Source organism: Poecilia mexicana, unplaced genomic scaffold, assembly GCF_051168715.1.
Source record: "Poecilia mexicana isolate PSO_F unplaced genomic scaffold, ASM5116871v1 scaffold_18, whole genome shotgun sequence".
NCBI lineage: Eukaryota > Metazoa > Chordata > Actinopteri > Cyprinodontiformes > Poeciliidae > Poecilia > Poecilia mexicana.
In genome coordinates, this window is record NW_028263387.1 from 15812192 (window position 1) to 15825786 (window position 13595).

Genomic DNA, 13595 nt, shown 5'->3' on the forward strand with positions numbered 1-13595 from the left:
ATATATATATATAATTTTATTATTGTAACCATTTTTAGTGGTAACTGGCATCCCTTCTACAATATGTGCCTTAACAAAAGAATACAGAAAGAAATGCACAGTGTGGGTAATATTTCATCAGATACTCAAATTATTCACATTACTTACACATGGAACTCATTCTGTCCTCTTTGTCTGGAACACTTTTGTCTATTTGTCCACACGTAAGAGACTATGAGAGTATATTTTGCCATGCTAGGGAATTGGACAAAGCTTTAAACATTTCTAAATATATAAAAAAAAACAACAGAAAACATTGCGTATGACTTTGACACAAAACCTAATACAGTATTTAGTTGCATGCTATGTTGCGATATATGAAACAATGAAAAAGGCAGTCCACCATTAAATTATTGCTGAAAGCTGTCCTATGTGGTTAACCCAAAAGTCAGTCATCAGGGTGGTGTCCAATATGTTTAGGGTGGTGTGTGCAGTGTTAAGAAATTGAGGGATATGTCAACCAATATGTTGCAAGGGACGCCCAAATGTCTCGAACATTTCATGTTCTGTTCATTTTTTGACTGAAACTATAACAACTGGCCTATATTTACACATGAAAACTGCACCAAAACTACATAAAAGACTAATGGAAAATTATAAGAACAAGTACAAAATTTGAGAATGTATTTTTTTTTTTTTTTTGTTACCCCAAAGCGTGGGGGTAACACTCTTTCGGGTAATGAGAGCTGAAAACAACTGCATGCTGCACCTTTCATATTTGTCATAGTTGAAGTTTGTGGTTGCAGCTCGATAGAAACGTAAAGGAGTCGAAGGGGTGTGAATACTTTCGAAGACCCCTTAGGTCTCACAATTAGGAGGTCAGACCTGCACAAACACGCAGACACGGAAAGCGCGCACTCCCACGTGGCCACCTCCTCTATTCCATCCAAATCTGATCATGTACAAGTGCACATTCCTGCATAGGAATTCTCTGGGTGTTTGGTGTCGGTGGTGTCTCGCGCGGACCGGGACCTCGCGGACTTACGTCACCCCCAGCCCGTCAAACAGTCAAACACACGCGCGCACGTTACAGGCGGACCGAGCGTGGTTCGTGTTCGGGAGAAAGAGAGAGAGAGAGGGCGGCAGGGAGAGAGGGAGAGTGTGAAGGTGGGAGAGAGGCTGAGGGAGGCAGGCAGTTGCACCGCGGCTCTCCAAACACAACCACAGTCTCGCCACGTCCAACACAGCGAAGACCCGACGAGCGACACCCTCCCTCCAGCGGAGGGAATAAACCAGAACGTGATTTCCAGCGCTTTGGTCGCGGACGACTCCAGTGGGAAAAGAGACGGAAAAACGTGGAAAAAACAGCAGGAAGAAAAACCTAAGAGCGGATTCTTTCTCCTTTTTTTTTCTTTTTTTTTTCTTTTTTTTAAACCCACACCTTTAATTATTCTCTATATGTTTTTTTTGGTTTTTACCCGACTCGCGTTGCTGGATGTAAAACAAAAAGAAGAGAACTCTCTAAAGAAAAGCCAAGATTCAAACGAAAAACATTCATAAAAAGAGCGGAGAACAAGTTTGAAAGTGACCGCAAAATGGTGCTAAGGTAAGGGGACTGTGTGTGAGTGCTGCAGTGATTTCAGGTGTGTTGACAGCGCTTTAATCTGTCCATCAGGCTTGCACATGCTGTTTTAGTGATGATCTTTGTGTCCAGTTTATTAGAAGCCACTTATTTCCTCTTGTAGCCACTGTTTCTGTATAAATGCACCCATTTTTCTATTCACGGGTCTTTTTTTTATATCCCATTTCATATTGGCACGCAACTATTTATCTTTGGATAATGTCATCAAAAATATCTGAAATAGACAAGGGGACGTGTTATTTTTAAAGCTGTCATGCACATACAGTTCATACACCGCATCCTTTTAAAGTTGCACAAGACTCCTCTCTGCATGCGGCTGGATTGTGAAGAATTTTTCAAAGCGCATTCCTGCAACTCTCCAGAGATCCCCACGTCCAAAATAGAGGAGGGAAAAAAAAAAGAGATGGCTTATTATAGAACACGTTTTATTTTTGTTTTGGGTGAGAAGGGAAGGCGAAAGAGACGGGGGGGGGGTGATGTTTAAAGTTAAAGTTGACGCAGAGTCGGTCAGTCACGCAAATGAAGTGCTGTCCTGTCAATCAGGTGAAAGTGAATGTTTTTTTTTTCTTTCTCCTTTTTTATTATCGTTTCCAGTAGAAGCGCAGAGCACCTGTGCTCAGTGCGCCTGTTGAGCCACTAGGGGACTCATTCTTCCCAGACAGAGGAGGATGCAGAAGGAGCTTTTACAAGCCCTTAAACTGGATGTTTAAGGCACCAATATGAGGGGAAAATCCACACAAGATGAGATACAAGACAATTGTTTTTTTATCCTACGTTGTAAAATGTTCAAATGTTTCTGTCAAAGATGCATGAATGGGTGTTTTATTTGTTGAACACAAAGGCAATCTAAATACTTAAAGGGGGCTAGGCGGAAGTTTTAGCTTTTTAATATCCTTTATCTCTTTAAAATGTATTTTATCTTATCTCACCATATTTTTGATTTGATTTCATAAACATTATAAATTTTTTAGTTTTGTCAGTGTATTTGTGTGCTGCACACACTGATGTATTATTTAAAACAAATTATCCAAGTCATCCAGTTTGTTTTAGTGACATTTTTTTATCTGTTTCTCCTACAGTGGTAAAAAAAAAAAAACATTTTTAAGTCTTTATTATTATTATTATTATTATGCCCCAACTCCTTTTTATATATCATTTTTTAGAGGATTATATTCAGAATTTGTTGTTCACACACAGAAGTGCTTAAAAGCATTTTTTTTATTATTATTATTCTCTACCACATGTTTCAGTTTAGGTTAGTTCATGATTTTTCTAGAACTATTAGTTTCTTATTCAAGTATGTTTCTTTGAGCCTCTGTGGATCAGACACAGTTCTTTTTGTACAAAAACAATAAAAGATGAGGAAAACAATCACCAGTCCCGCCCACTTCTTCCGCCCCTCTCTCCATCCAATAAGACCCACCTGATGGCAAACAACTAAGTGGCTGTAAGTGCTTTCAGGGCCTTGTTGTCTTATTGTTTTAAATATGAGAGACGATATTAAAGGTTTCCAAATTTCCATTAAACTGCTTGAGGTTGTCTATGGTTACATTCTAAAGACACTTCCTGGCAAAGGGAACAGCTTTGTTCTATTGTCGTGAGTTGTCATGAGCAGTAGGAATTATGTTTAGTGTTAATTACACTTTTAGCAGTCGTGTTTTGGCTTAATTTGGGTTTTGACGATTTTGAAAAGATAGGGTTAATGCTACATAGGGTTTATGCTGTTGGTTTGACAGAAGACATTCAAAGGAGATCTCAATAAGACTGACATTTTTCATTCAACGGGCTCAGCTTAACACAATATCAGTCCTTTCATTATTGCGTTTTTCCTACATGTACACACAGGAAATAAAACCTTGACTTTAGATCTGCAGGTTGTTGCTACCTTTTTTTAAATTTATTTTTTATCTTATATGTTGAATTATGTTGTGAAATTCAACATAATTGACTTTTTGATTAACTGCTTTTATGACAAGCTATTAGAGGTGGTTTGATTTCAGTAGTGCTGTCGGATTATTTTAAATGTAGTTGTTGGAAAGCCAGTGCATGGTTTATCTTATGGAGTGATCAGAAGCTAGTGATTAAGGCTGGAGTGTGGAAAAGTGATGGATGTGTTTGTTTGAAACATGCAAATTGGTGCGTATTTGTGTTTGTTCAGGTGCTTCCAGGTTGGAAGCCGGTAAGCACTCCGTTGCCCTCCCTCTGCAGTCAACGTCTTTCCACAAACGCTTTACACTCTCCGGACCCCAAACAATTAGCAACGGCTGCCCAAATTTTGACACGAGGCAAATTAACGCTGCGCCGCACTTGTTCGATTTCTTATTTTGCTGGTGCAAAAGGAGGAGAGTGCACCGAGGCGGTGCTCTGCCCGAGTCGCTGGAGGAAGGAAGTGGTCCAGTCATCAGAAAGAAGCAGTGGTGCTGACATTTTGATGCAGTCGACCCTTCTTTGCCTTGTGTTGTTTTCCAAAGTAAAACAACATCCTTAGGTGGAGACCTTTAGCTGAACTCAAACAAATGAAGAGAGAAATTAATATTTAATGAAATATGAGAATTTTTTTAACCTCAGTTTATCAGGTTGTCTGGAGAAGAGTCATGGTAGAGGATCCAAGCCTTTAAACCAAAAGCAAAAACAAAACGTACATGTTTGAAAGGAAATGTCCTGCCTGCACGTTTTATACTTGTGATTCCATTGACGCCCTGCTCATCCCCCAGTCTGCTTTGCAACAGCAAATTAGAAGAGAAAACAATTTTTGAGAGTGATAAATCTGCTATTACAATTTAAATAATGTAAGTGAGAGATTTTAGTTTGTAAACATATCGGATGTAACGGATAAATTCTAGGAAAAAATAATAGTTTTTATAACAAAGCAGAACCAAATTATTTTTGAGAATATGTTCAACAATTAGTAGGTAGTTTAGAAACAGCCCTAAAATCCTAAAGTCAAACTTGGTATTAATCTGGAGTCTTTAACCCTGTTGTAGTCGTTGCTTTTGAATGGCACACATTAGCTGTGGTTGACTGGGAAACTGTTTACAGGCCATCTTATTAGAACAGATTATAAAACAATGTTTCCAACTTTAAGTAGTTAATTACGTAACGGCAGTTCTAACTTTGCTAACAAGCACAGCTGCTAAGCTCCTTGGCAGTTGTTGCTAGTAACATTTTAGTAGCAAGAATCCCAGGTTTAACTAGCTTAGTCTAGTTGAGCCCAATTTACCAGTAAGTTTAGGTCACACTATCAAGCCATGCTTCTTAACCCTGGGGTTACTACTGAACATCAAATCAGGGAAAAGGTTTAGATGTTACATAGTAAAGGTACATTTTAAAAGTTTGGATCCAATTTCAGTTAGTCCAAAAGCCCAATATGCTGCCGTGGTGGAACAGTCACAGCTTCTGTTTTCCTGTTCCTTCTTTTTTCCTGTTCCACTAATGTTTTATGCTTTAATCAAAAACTGTGAAAGACAAAACTAGCAAACATGATCTTAATTAGATAACATGTAAATAATTTAGTCGTGCAGGTTTTTGTGTTTGTTTGAAATCTGTTGTCATAGTTGCATATTGTTTTTTTTTGTGCTTAGAAATAACTTAATTATATTTCCTTTAAATAAAATGTAGGCAACTTGTTACATTTTATTGGTTAACTTCTGAAAGCTTGTTTTTATTCCCAGTGTCTGGCATGTTTTTTTTTTTTTTTTTTTTTGTTGTTGTTTTTTTTTACACTTGTGTGCCTCTCAGGAGCAAAGCCGACCTCTCTTTACAACCAAGCGTGCCTGCACCTTACAGCCCCATTGTCTCAGCAGCACAGCCAAGTGGCTCTGACTCACTGGTTTACTTTCAAGTGTAGAGGAGAGAAAATATGAAAAGGGAAAAAAAGGCCAGAGAAATAACTTTTTTTTTTTTTTTTGTCCTTTAGAGTGTGTTTGTGAGCACTGCTTTAGGAATTTCAAGGCCAGGTCCCCCCATTACAAGTGTTGGAATGAGAAATCAACACTTACATTACATAAACGGATACGCAAACACTGAGGCCACAATTATCCGGCGCCTTTGCGTTGGAAGTGGAGGGGATGGAGTGCCAATAGGTCTGTTAGCAATCAACACATCCCCCCCTCCCCACCCTCCACCCACACCTCGTACCCCCCTTCACTGCCTGGCCTCTATAATCCAGTGGGTGTATTCTATTTTATTTTGCACCAGCAGTAGCCCTCAACAGCTTTCTCCTGAATGGCAGTCCAACTCGCTCTTTGGCAGGGTGGGTGGTTGACTGGATGCAGGAGACGGATATGACTGCTAGCTGCTGCACTGAGGGATAAGAAGGCGTGTGTACTAATGAATGAGCTTATGTTGTCAAGTTTCCTCTGGTTAGTAAGATGATGTTTTTTTTGCCTTGACTTTGCGGTTTGGGCCGGCAGGGCTCCCACCAACTACAAAACCCACCTCACCGGGACCAAACCTGATGCAATGTGACAAATGAAAAAGCAGTTTGATTTCGCACAACGCCGAGCTGCGCCGCAGCATAATGAAGTGATCATGACTTTACCCTTGGTTCACTTTGGCACCGGGTCCTGCTGCGTTTTCCCCCATCCTCTGTTCAATCGCTTCACTCATTTATTTACTTGGCAAGCATTTCCTCCCGTAACCTCTAGTACTGCATAACTAGCGTCAAGGGTGGGTTGCTTGATAAAAACCACCGCTACGGGGCATTGGTTTTACACATAGAGGGAACAGTGAGCAGCTCTTTTTTTTATTATTGATATTCAAGTTGCCACTGGGCTGGAATAATAAAAAGCCTATTTTCACGCCCAGGCAAAAATAACCTCTACTGTCCATCACCCTGTCAGGGCAAAAAACAAAAAAAAAAAAAAGCTGAGGCGTAAATATTATGGGCCGTGAAAGAAACAGAAGGTTGCGGCTGAACTTGATCTTCGCCTTGTTTCTTATGTGAAACTTTTGTCTTCATTGTTGGTGTTTGAATAATATCATTTTAAGAAAACGTCTCAAGCTCTACATTCAGGTGGTCCTGCAGTCTGAAAGCATGTAGAAGAGAGTGGAACTTTTGTTTTGTTTTCCAGACCGAGACCAAATATGGAAAAATGGAGAATGAAGTACTTGTAAATTCAGACTTAATTCAATGTTTCCACTGTTTATCGAATTCAGCCGTCTAATCATTAATCTTTCCATCCAACAACAATCAGTGTATTCATATATATATATATATATATATATATATATATATATATATATCTACCAATCTAATAACCTCTTCAGCCTCAAGTCTCTGGTCGTCCATCCACCCTTCCATCCAATTAACCTGTATACGTTGGTTCCATATTTAAAACCAGATCATTGTATACATATACAATAAACATTTAACGTAAACTTTTTTATGGCTTAGAAAAGTTGAGAAGCCCTAAAACTCTGGTAAAGATTTTTTTTTCCTTAAAAGTTTGTAAAAATGCTCTAAATCTTCACTGCATAACATGCATCAGCATCTGTGAAATCTTCCATCCATACATGTTAAATTATGAAGTGACCCTCCCAGTCACTTTAGTTTACCTTAGAGTCTGCCTCCAGGTCTTCTCTAGCCTAGGAAGCAAGCACTTTTTTTTTTTGTCCCAGCTGTCCTTTTGGTCACAGATTAGGTTTCAGACCATATGATGGAGTCTAAATTCCTGCAGCCAGTTGTGAAGACATAAGCAAGAGAGCAAGTATGCTGGTATGGATTTGGATCAGGGTCAGTGGGACTGGGTTCTAATTCCTCTATTGACTCCCCATGTTTTTTTGGATTGTCCCACAATAGCAACTCTCAGGGTACTGAAAAAGTTTGGTCCTGGCTAAATAAGAAGGATTTTAATTATGTGGATAAAACAATGCAAGAACGAAGGTGATAGTCCGATCTAATCCCAAAATGGTACTTCCTTTTATTTCCTCTTCATTGTCTCACCTTCCATCATCTTAATTATTTTTTAACAGGCTGAGGGTAGAATTGGGCGAGGTTCATCCGAATAACCCGCTAAATGAGGAAATAAAAGCAGGGAAAAGAAATGAAAGTGGCGGGTAGCTCTGTGCATTCATGTCACACAGCTTTATCAAATTATTCCACAATGGCAGCCACACAAGTGATGGAATTTCAATTAAAGTATGACAGTTTTCAGAATTTGTTTCTGCTCGCCAGAGACTACGTGAGAGCTACGTTTCATGGACTGGAAAAGGGGGGGGGGGCTTTTGCCAGCTGAAATGGACGGTGAGGAGAGTTTTCTTTTCTTTTTTTTATTTTCAAACCATCTACCCCATTCTCCATCGACGGTGAATGACTTACTAAAACACTTTTGTTCAGAGGCACTTTGCAGTTAGAGCCTAAGAGGCAGAAGAAAGAAAAAAAATAAATATAAAAAACAGGGGTGTTATGAAGAAGGTCTTCAAAGAAAGAAGTCAAAAATGGAGGCTTTGGTTGATAGCCCCGTTCCAAGAACAATTACGCTTCCTGCTGTGCAAAATACAAGGCTGCAAGAGATAAGTGCAAGGAAGACAGGCCTGGCCAGACTGGTGGCTACAAGTAAACAGGGAGGTTTCAGACACACACGCACGCACACACGTCAAACTATTACACTATTTTACAATGTATGTATGTGTGAGCTAACTGGATAGATTGATCTTAATCTTGAAATTATTTTATTCTGACTGTTTAGCCTTATTGAACCAATCTGGGCCTCCACTTGTTTGTCAATTTGCTTTTAGTACAAAATTGAGATTTTCAGACAAAGACACATCTAGCAAAATAAACATGGATCAGGTGGTTTCGAAACACGTTTTCCACAGTGAAAACTGCAATCTGCTCCATGAAAATGTATTCGGCAGCAACCATGTACGATTTCTACATTTCTGCTAATTTATCACAATATCAACAAGAGCAGCAGCAGGGTAGCTTGCTCTGGTTTTTATTTCTTCGTTATTTCACAGCCCACTGAGCTGCCAACTGATTAACGGTGTCCTGCGTTAAACTCGTGCCGTAGAACAGAATTGTGGGATTCTGAAATGTGCAGCTTTGAAGCAGCATCTCAGACAGACAGAACCCCATCACTGGGCTCTATCTGTCTGTGAAGCTAATATTTAAACATTTAGCGTCACTGTGCTTCGTCCGGGGAGTTTTCTGCTCCACTGCTGCAGATATATGAATTTGACCTTTTCAAATATCAGTGTGGTAGTGTTAGCTTGTAGCTTTAGCATAGGTTGCATGTGGCATCCTTCTGCATTCCTGTCCATCTGCCTAATGGGGAAAGTACCTCTAGACAATTCTGTATGTGAGCTTGAGAGGGCAGCTCATGTTTTTTTTTTCTGAATGTTCTCACCATCTTGGCAGAGCTCAAAACTTGAATGAAATAGATTAAATCAATGCATATCATGTGCCATAAGTCACTCAGTCGTCATAAGCTATTTTGCAAAGAATTGACAAGAATCGTATGTTGTAGATGTGTAAAACTGGCAGTCAAATAATCCAGATTACCTCTAGCTTAAGTTCAACATGTGAACACGTTTGTGAACAGTTGCATAGCGGTTTTTTTTTTGTTTTGTTTTGTTTTTGTCATTGGCATGCACAGAACCTACAACGAAATGAGGATTATTTGAAATAAAACTAAAGATTTGCATTTGGTGTCCATTTTTTTTTTTTTTTTAAATTTTCCCCAAACTCGTATTGGGATTTGCAAAGGGGAAAGAATTCTATTACAAAGTGCAGTGACATTGCCTCGTAGCAATTTCACGACTGAGGAATGCATTTAATAGGGGACGGATTTTTCATAATTTGGAAGTGTTTTCCTGAAGTCGCGCCAGAATTGAAGCATGCTGTCCCTTCAAATGTTCAAAGGGAGATGTTTAAATTTAGACGTAAAGTCGGGACTACAGCGTGCGAACCGATCTGGCATCATCCTGGTGTAAATATATTCTCCTCTTTATTCCTCCTATGTTCTCCCGCCCCTTTGTATAAATCAAAATTAAATTTCCAGATTGCTGCAAGGTTAGGAGTCAATGTTTAAATTCTGCCTAACCCCGGCATTCTCTCTCCACTCAATCAGCAATTATAGCGAGCCTCTTTGAAGAAGCCAGGCGGAACTAAAATGACTTTTCATGTCCGGTATAATGACTGCCATTTGGAAGAAGACATGGGGAGAGAGGGCGAGAAAGACCGAGCTTCAGTGGGAGGGGGAGAAAGAAAGAAGAAAAAAGGAAAGTGTGGAGGGAGGGAGCAGTTAGAAAGGGGAGAAGTGGGAACAATCGGAGACGAAAATGGCTTAGGTCACCTTTGGTTGTGCCCATGCAGCCCAAACCAAGCCATCTTTCATTGCTCACGTATGAATTTGCCACGTTTGAACTCCTTCCTTTGTTGTCGGCGCCTCGTAGTGCAACTTTCTCCCTCCTCTCACTCAATTTCCCTCCCCTCTTATTTGCTGTTTGCTACCATTTGTTTGCCTCCGGGAGCTCAGCTGCGCAACTGTGGATTACAGGATGAACGGCACAAAGAGAGACGCCGTATATTCTCTTTAAGGGTACCAAAGGCCAGAGATGAGCCCCTTCACCTGGACTGGCATCCGGCTATCTTTCACGCTTCCCACGCTAATGAGGCCAGACAGTTGGGGATGAAGTTATAGTGCCGACTGGATGCTGTGCTGGTAATCTATTATTTAGAGTCTCGTGGGGGAGCCTGGTCTCAAGAATTTCATGCATGCGTTTTGCAAAGCAAATGTTTGCCCAGGGGGAACGTGGCTCTGTGTGGGAAAGTAATGAGTGAGTATTAGACATTAATGTGAGCTGCAGCTTTTCTTGTCCCGTCTCTTCCGCCAACCTGCCAAAACCTGCAAAGAAACATTTAAAATTTTTTTAGACAAGAATAGAAACAGTTGCTGATTTGGACACACTAGCAATGCTGACACCTCTAGTCTTTTTGTTATTTTTATTTTTTGTCTTTCCTTTTTCGTTATAGTGTCGGGATATTTTAAGGATGATGACTCAAGATTGTGTTTGGGTCTTCAGACAGAGAAGAACAAGTACATCTGGCTCATCCCTTTTCATGTATATTTTAGGAACTATTTCAGAGGGGTTTCTTAGAGTTGCATCACCCTGTTACAGTTAACACTATGCAGATGGGACTTGTTTATATTTAGGCAGGCCAAAAGAATATGCCGTACATGACCCCTTCACACCTCCACAATGTATTTATAGCCTCAATATCTTTAGATGTGCATATTCCAACACAGAACCATTCATGTAGAGTGGGTATTTACAGATAAATGACCTAAGGCTGATCATTAAACACAGAGTTGGGATTCTGGCAACATTTACAAGTCCCAAGGAGCAATTAACTATATTTGGCCGTGGAGATTCGCAAATCCGCTGGGAGGGAAGACGGCAGCGGTTAAACATAGAGTGTCGGTTTTAGCCAGAGTTGTTGAGCAGACTTAAGTTACGCTAATGTGAAGTTCATGCAGAATGGCTCAAGACGGCGGATATAGCACCGAGTCACGGGCCGCATAAAAACGCTTTGCATACAAATCCGCATGAAGTCACAAAGTTATTCATGTCTCGATCTATACCAAGGATCAACATCGTGATAAATTCAATGTGAAGATTTTGCGGCGGTGGGAAATGATTTATGAAGGAGGCTGAAGCTGCTTGAAGGTCAAGTGTGTAGGCTGTGCTGCTATCTAGTGGTCAAAATCACACTTAAATGGAATAGTAACTGCCTGAAATTAAAGTGATGATAAAAATATAAAAAATAAAAAAAATAAACCCGTTTGTGTTGACATTTAGAGGCCTACCTTTGTATTTAACTTTCCAACATGAGGAAGATGTACAAAAAATGACATTGAGCATATTGGATTACAATGTTTTATGAAAACAGTTGTCATTTGACTTTATCCATCCAAACACTGGATGTCCACAGAGATCACTACTTTATTGAAAATCAAACTTAGTTAGCTCATTTCACCAACCCGAGCATTTTTTCAAGCACATTTAAACATTGGAGGAAGTTCTTCTGTTTAATGTTTCGCAAAGATCCGTTTGTTGCTGTAAAACCAAAAAAAAAAAGATATTTCAACGTCAAATGGGTTACTCCAGGTGTCACATTTTTTACATGTCTTATGTAGTGTTTTGATTTTGAAACAGAGCTTGATTTATCTAGTTTATTTACCATTCTTTTTATCAGACTATCACAAGTTACCAAACTGTAAAAGCTGGTTAATCAGTACAATGGAGAAAACTTTGATCTCTCAGGCATCTCATTAAAAGGACTTTAAGTCATCAGAGAAAAGTTTTGCAGTTTTTTTTTTAAGTAGTTTTGAAAACTGGAAAAAATGTAAATTTTAGATTGTAGAATGACTCAGCATGAGGGGAAAAAAGCCTTGTCTAAATATTTACATTTTTACGTTATTCCTTCTTTCATGAATAAAATGACAGTTCTGAATCTTACAAAACAATAAATATGTTTTGAATTGATTTTATAATTGGATTATGTATCTTGCCTTTTATCCAAAACTTATGTTTAAGTCTAACTCATTCACGGTTTAGGGGTTTGAGTTGCTGACACAGATTAACCCACACTTACAATAATACAAGTGGGGGGGGAGGAACCGCTAGACATCCCTAGCTGAGCTTTAAAGAATTCGCCTTTAAGATTATTTAAAGCCTACATTCAAGCACAGTTAGGAGACTGTCTTAAATGAGAACTTCTGTGACCTCTTGTTGAAACAATTTCCATCAAATTCCTCTTGCGGTCGAGGGGAAGTCGATGTCAGGTGCAGTGCACTGTAATCCTAGGTCCCAAGCCTGCCTCCACCTACCTTGTCTCCGCATGTTTTCTCTCATGTCTGTGTACCCTAAAGAAACATTCCAGGAGTGTTTTAGGCCTTCTTGCAACTGGACACCATCGCATCATTTTGTGTGCTTGGGTCAAACTGTGAGAAAAGGAGAATTTGTACGGGAATCGGAATGCTTTTCTCTGCCCGCCTACTTTTTGTTGCTTCACTCTCATCTCTCTGAGTTTAATATTACATGCTTATTAGATTACGTCATGAATTCCTGCAATTAAACATGAGCCCAGTTTCCCAGGTTAAAAAAAGGCTTTTAAAAACCTTATTTGATACGAATGAAATGGAAATTGGGGGGGGGGGGGGGAGGAAGCGCAAGATGGCTGGTACTGAAACTGAGATGAGGATCAGAGAAAGCTTGAAGTAAAAATAAACGTTCTGCAATGTTTGCCGCTGAAACTGAGATTGATGCACACTTTGAAATGAGAAATTAACTGCAAACATCCATATTTTGATGGGTTGCCTCTGGCCTATGAGGAAAAGGTGTCATTTACAACACCCTTAATTGTAGAATTATTAAACCAATGAGACAGTTAATGCACTTTTGAAAAATTAATACTATTCGGCTGGATGACATTTTAGCTGCCAAAGCTGGAATGTGGCCCTCGAGCTTTAATATTCAAATGAATTTCCCTTTTTGCTGCGGCTGCTTTTTATTCTTGTGACAGTCCTGGAAGAGTGAGTGCGTGTGTGTGTGGGTGTGTGTGTTCCTCAGTGCTGTGTCACAGTCAATACGAGGGTTCATTTGGTAGCCATGAAAACACATTACAATGTAATCCCTTCTTTTCCATCTTCCCACCCTCCGCCGTTTATTTGGACACCGTCCCGGCCGTCCATTGTGATAATCTACAGACAAAGCTAGCAGCTAGCCTTGTTGTCGTCCTGCTCCTCCGCTTGGACTGCCAGTCTGCATAGCACTGCACCGGGGAATTAACCTCTGCTGCTGCTGCTTTGATATTGTGTGCAATTTTTTATTTTATTTTATTTTATTTTTTTAAACAGCCACTCCAACGGAGCTGAGAGGAGTGGCGGTACTGTAAATGTTGCCAAATTACTGACAGTTTTGCTTAAAACAGAAAAACGGGGAAAGCAGAGATAAACAGCTCGCCCTC

The 13595-nt window shown here is 39.8% G+C and overlaps 1 protein-coding gene across 4 annotated transcripts in view; it reads left to right on the forward strand.

The window, feature by feature from the left end:
* The first annotated feature begins 386 nt into the window (after nt 1-386).
* ptprda (protein tyrosine phosphatase receptor type Da) overlaps nt 387-13595 on the forward strand; it is a 167272-nt gene continuing 154063 nt past the window's right edge. For all 4 annotated transcript variants that reach the window (XM_088015914.1, XM_088015916.1, XM_088015915.1 and 1 more), the window contains exon 1: nt 387-1585. The gene's annotated coding sequence lies outside the window, so the exon portion shown is untranslated. The remainder of the gene's footprint in view (nt 1586-13595) is intronic.